The sequence below is a fragment of the Bos indicus x Bos taurus genome, chromosome 13, assembly GCF_003369695.1.
Source record: "Bos indicus x Bos taurus breed Angus x Brahman F1 hybrid chromosome 13, Bos_hybrid_MaternalHap_v2.0, whole genome shotgun sequence".
Classification (NCBI taxonomy): Eukaryota; Metazoa; Chordata; class Mammalia; order Artiodactyla; family Bovidae; genus Bos; species Bos indicus x Bos taurus.
In genome coordinates, this window is record NC_040088.1 from 6144744 (window position 1) to 6151223 (window position 6480).

A 6480-nucleotide genomic window follows, 5' to 3' on the forward strand; every position below is an offset into this window, starting at 1 on the left:
GGAGCGCGCATGCGTGCTTTGCGTGACGAAATGAAGAATCGTTAAATTCTGTTTTGTTGGTGCTTGGAAAACGGTGGGGTGGTTGGAGGCGTGTGTGAGGAGGAAGTCTACAGAGATGCGTGGATAAGCCCCATATATATCTGTACAAAGAATTGTGAAAGAAAAATACAGTAAAAAGTTACTAGTGATTGTCTCTGGGTGGTAGAATTCATAGGTGATTTTTATTTTCGTCTTAGATTTTTTTTTTCCCACAATAAACATTTATTTTCATCAGTTCGGTCGCTCAGTCGTGTCCGACTCTTTGCGACCCCATGGACTGCAGCACGCCAATCCTCCCTGTCCCTCACCAACTCTCGGAGCTTACTCAAACTCATGTCTTTTTATTTTCATAAAAAAGAAAATAAGAATAGATAACACCTATAACATTTACTCTGTACCAAGTAATGATCTAAGCACTTTTACAGGTATCAACTAATCCTCACCGCAGTTCTCGCAGAAGGTACCATTACTGTCGCTTTGCCATTTTACAAATGAAGAGACTGAAGGCTCAGACAGGTTCCCAAGGTCACAGAGCCAGTGAACTAGAGAGCCAGGATTATAATCCAGGCAGGGGCTCGAGGGTACTTAGGAAAGAAGATCTCACAATTTACCAAGAAATTTCCATCTCTGCTTGCAGATATCTTACTGAATCTTAACTTTACTTAAACACACCTCCTGCATGAAGTCTTCCTTAACTACCCATCCTCCTTAATAGCTATTTGCTGCTTCCGTATTAACACTCTACTTGCAGCAGAGTAGTAGTTATGGTGTAGAAGTAGGTTCAGTTATCTTTTTTTTTTTTTACTTTTTTTTTTTTTGGCCACACCTTGTAGCTTGTCAGATCTTAGTTCCTCAACCCAGGATTGAACCCCAGGCCTTCCACCCTGAAAGCGTAGGAGTCTCAACCCACTGGACCACCAGGGAAGTCCTAAGTCCTAAGATTTCCTTCTTTTTAATGGCTGAGTAACATTTCATCGTGTGTATATACAATGTTTTCTTCCTTCATCCACCGATGGACACTTAGGCTGCTTTCATGTCTTGGCTGTTGTTAATAATGTTGCTATGGATATGGAGGTGCAGATATGGTTTTGAGTTAGTGTTTTCATTTCCTTTGGGTAAATAACTGGAAGTGGAATTGCTGGGTCATACAATTCAGTTCAGTTCAGTCGCTCAGTCGTGTCCGACTCTGCAACCCCATGAACGGCAGCAGTTCTATTTTTAATATTTTGAAGAAACTTCATACTGTTTTCCATAGCAGTTGTACTAATTACATTACCACCAACAGTGCATAAGGAGTCCTTATTTTCTCCACAGCTTCACCAACAGTTGTTCTTTCTTGGCTTTTTGATGATAGCTGTTCTAACAGGTGTAAGGTGATACCACCTTTTGGTTTCGATTTGCATTTCCCAGATGATTAATGATATTGAACACCTTTTCATGTATGTAACCATTGGCCATCTATATGTCTTCAATGGAAAAAATGTCTATTCAGATTTTTAATCAGATTTTCTGGGGTGTTTGCTATTGAGTTGTGTGAGTTCCCTATATATTTTGGGTATTAATTAGACTCTTACTGGATATATGATTTGCAAATATTTTCTCCCATTTGGTATGTTGCTTTTTCATTTTGTTGATGGTTTTCTTTGCTGTGCAAAAACTTTAAAAAAATTTATTTTTGGCTATACTGGGTCTTCAATGCTGCAAGAGCTTTTCTCTGGTTTCGGAGAGCAGGGGCTTCTCTTTGCGGTGGTACATGGATTCTCACCTTCCGATGAGCTCTCTTACTATGGAGCAGGGCTTCTGGCCATGTGGGCTTCAGCAGTTGCAGCCCTTGGCTCCCACACTCTAGAGCACAAGGTCGGTACTTGTGGCACAGGGCCTTAGTTGCTCCCCAGCATGTGGGGTCTTCCTAGACCAGGGATTGAACCCATTTCTCATGAATTGGCAGGCGGATTATTTACCACTGACCCACCAGGGAAGCCCTGTGCAAATGCTTTTTAAATTTGATATAGTCCCACATGTCTGTTTTTGTTTTTACTGTCAAATCTAAAAAATCATCACCAACACTGATGTCAGGGAGCTTACGGCCTATGTTTTCTTCCAGAGGTTTATGGTTTAGGGTCTTAGATTCAAGCCTTTAATCCATTCTGAGTTAATATTGTGTGTGGTGTGAGACAGTAGTCCAGTGTTATTATTTTGCTTGTTGTCGTTCAGTTTTCTGAATACTATTTATTGAAGAGACTGTCCCTTCCCCATTGTATATTCTTGGCTCCACTGTCATAAAACCATTAACCATATATATTTGTGGCTTTATTTCTGGGCATTCTATTTGGTTCCATTGATCTATGTGTCTTATTTATATCAATACCATACTGGTTTGGTTACCATAGCTTTGAAATATAATTTTAAAACCAGGAAGCAGAATACCTCCAACTTTGTTCTTCTTTCTCAAGATTTCTTTGGCTATTTGGGGGTCTTAAACAATTCAAAGTACTCCAGTACTTTGGCCACCTCATGCAAAGAGTTGACTCATTGGAAAAGACTCTGATGTTGGGAGGGATTGGGGGCAGGAGGAAAAGGGGACGACAGAGGATGAGATGGCTGGATGGCATCACTGACTCGATGGACATGACTTTGAGTAAACTCCAGGAGTTGGTGATGGACAGGGAGGCCTGGCATGCTACAATTCATGGGGTCACAGAGTCGGACACGACTGAGAGACTGAACTGAACTGAAACAATTCTTTATGTTAAATTTTCTGTGTTAAAATAATTAGTATAGTTTCTGTCTTGTAACTGAACTTTGATACATAAGCCAATATATATATATACATATATATACAGATAAGCATACACAATCATGTACATCAGAGTGCTATTTATAAAGGTAAAAACTTGTACATGACCCTACTGTGTAACAGTGACAAAATAGTTCACTCAATTGTGGTACATTCTTGCTAAGAAAAACTGTTCAGTTCAGTTCAGTCGCTCAGTCATGTCTGACTCTTTGTGACCCTGTGAATCGCAGCACACCAGGCCTCCCTGTCCATCACCAACTCCCAGAGTTTACTCAAACTCATGTCCATCGAGTCGGTGATGCCATCCAGCCATCTCATCCTTTGTCATCCCCTTTTCCTCCTGCTCCCAATCCCTCCCAGCATCAGAGTCTTTTCCAATGAGTCAACTCTTCGCATGAGGTGGCCAAAGTATTGGAGTTTCAGCTTTAGCATCAGTCCTTCCAATGAACACCCAGGACTGATCTCCTTTAGAATGGACTGGTTGGATCTCCTTGCAGTCCAAGGGACTCTCAAGAGTCTTCTCCAACACCACAGTTCAAAAGCATCAATTCTTCGGCGCTCAGGTTTCTTCACAGTCCAACTCTCACATTCATACATGACCACTGGAAAAACCATAGCCTTGACTATGTTTTGTTGGCAAAGTAATGTCTCTGCTTTTCAAGATGCTATCTAGGTTGGTCATAACTTTCCTTCCAAGGAGTAAGCATCTTTTAATTTCATGGCTGCAATCACCATCTGCAGTGATTTTGGAGCCCCCCCAAATAAAGTCTGACACTGTTTCCACTGTTTCCCCATCTATTTCCCATGAAGTGATGGGACCAGATGCCATGATCTTTGTTTTCTGAATGTTGAGCTTTAAGCCAACTTTTTCACTGTCCTCTTTCACTTTCATCAAGAGGTTTTTGAGTTCCTCTTCACTTTCTGCCATAAGGGTTGTGTTGTCTGCATATCTGAGGTTATTGATATTTCTCCCTGCAATCTTGATTCCAGCTTGTGCTTCTTCCAGCCCAGCATTTCTCATGATGTACTCTGCATATAAGTGAAATAAGCAGGGTGACAATATACAGCCTTGACGTACTCCTTTTCCTATTTGGAACCAGTCTGTTGTTCCATGTCCAGTTCTAACTGTTGCTTCCTGACCTGCATATAGGTTTCTCAAGAGGCAGGTCAGGTGGTCTGGTATTCCCATCTCTTTCAGAATTTTCCACAGTTTATTGTGATCCACACAGTCAAAGGCTTTGGCATAGTCAATAAAGGAGAAGTAGATGTTTTTCTGGAACTCTCTTGCTTTTTCAATGATCCAGCAGAAAACTGTAGACATTAAAAAATATGTAACTCCATTTATGCTAACATGGAATAATATCTAAGATACCATAAGAAAGCAGATTATAAGACAACATGTGTGGTAAGATTCCACTATTAAACAGTTGGTATTTTGTGCTTTTTGCTGCTGTGGATTCACCAGAAGCAGTCAGTGAGATGTTAGGCCCATCAAGGAAGGTTAAATTCAGAGAACCAGAGGAGAAAGCAGCAGAGGTGTGTGGCTTCAAGCTTGTGAGAAGAGTGTTGTCCAATGTTTATGTTGGGTTGTAGGTTTTCTAAAACTAGTAAGAGGTGGAAGCTCCTGCTTTGAGTTGAAAATGGACAACTAATCCAATCCCTGAAAGTTGTTTATTGGTCAGTGAAATGATTAAATGTATGTGTCAACTTGAGTGGGCCAGGAAATGTCCAGATATTGGATCAAACATTCTAGGTATTTCTGTGAGAGTGTTTTGGGGTGAGATTAACACTTAAATCACTTGATTGAGTAAAGCAGATTATCCTCCATAAGGAACCTAATCCAGTCAGTTGAAGGCCTGAATAAAACAAAAGACTGACCCTTTTTTCCTGTGGTCATGTATGGATGTGAGAGTTGGAATGTGAAGAAGGCTGAGTGCCGAAGAATTGATGCTTTTGAACTGTGGTGTTGGAGAAGACTCTTGAGAGGCCCTTGGACTGCAAGGAGATCCAACCAGTCCATCCTGAAGGAGATCAGCCCTGGGATTCCTTTGGAAGGAATGATTGTAAAGCTGAAACTCCAGTACTTAGGCCACCTCATGCGAAGAGTTGACTCATTGGAAAAGACTCCTTTGCTGGGAGGGATTGGGGGCAGGAGGAGAAGGGGATGACAGAGGATGAGATGGCTGGATGGCATCACTGACTTGATGGACGTGAGTCTGGGTGAACTCCAGGAGTTGGTGATGGACAGGGAGGCCTGGCGTGCTGCGATTCATGGGGTCGAAAAGAGTCTGACATGACTGAGCGACTGATCTGATCTGATCTGCTCTGACCCTTCCCTGTTTAAGGTGGAGCTAGTTAGTGGTAAGAACTGGAGACGTGGGTTCCATCCCTGGGTTGGGAAGATCCTCTCGGGTAGGAAATGGCAACCCCACTCCAGAATCCTTACCTGGAAAATTCCACGGACAGAGGAGGGCTACAGTCCATGAGGCTGCAAAGACATGACTCAGCACCATACCACATCTTAGTATGGTGAATTCTTAGTAAGAGAGAATTCTTCCTGCCTCGGGCATTTATTGAACTGGAACTGGAATCCTCCCGATTCCAAAACAACTTCCAGCCTTCAGACTCCAACTAGGACATTGGTTCTATAGATTTTGGACTTACCACACATGATTACATGAACCGCTTTCTGATAATCTCTATCTCTCTCCAAGTCTTCCTCTGTCTCTCTATCTATATCTCTATAAAATATCTCTAGATAGATGGATGGATAAATGTATAGGAAGGAAGGAAGGAAAGGAAAATATCCTAACCCTTCATCACATCTCTGGAATGCTGCTTCCCTCCCATTGGCCAAAGTTCAGTCTGTGGGCATACCTATCTGCAAAGAGGCTGAGAAATACAGATTTTATCCTGAGCAACCATATGCCCAACTAAAATTCTGTGGAAGAAGTGGACAAGAGCTATTGGGGGCAACAGGAAATCTGTCACAGTCAAGAGGTATATACACCCCACTTTATCTCTGGAAGGAGGATAAAATGACAGGTGAGCTTTAGTTCCTTACAGTTTTTTTTTAATACTTGATTTTTAAATAACTGAACATATGATTAGAGGAGGGGGGTAAGCACTGTCACTCTTTTCAGTTTGAGAGGGAAATACAGTTTGAATAAAAGACATGGTAAAATGATACCAAGAGGGGCTTACCTAGTGCTTCAGTGGCTTAGACTCCGTGTTCCCAATATAGGGGGCCCTGGGTTCCATCCCTAGTCAGGGAGCTAGATCCTGTATGCCGCAACTAAGATCCAGCACAGCCAAATAAATAAATGATACCAAGAGCAAAGGCAATCCTTAAAGAAACACATCTGCTTTCAGAAGGTCTTGAGCAGTGTTCCCAAGGCAGTAAAACTTCCCTGGAAATGCTGCTTCCTTTAGCAACCCTGTTTGGTTCTCTGCACCTACAGATACTATCTGCATTGACGTGTGTCTACTTGCCTCAGTCCTGGTGCGCCAGACTGTGTTCTGGGAGCGCTGTGTGTCTCCCTGCACTGCGTATGGTGCCCCCAGGGGCTTAGGCCTCCCTATATGTGTATTAGCCCAACCCAGGCTGCCTTCACATCTTAATTCCCTGAAGTGATTTGCCATGG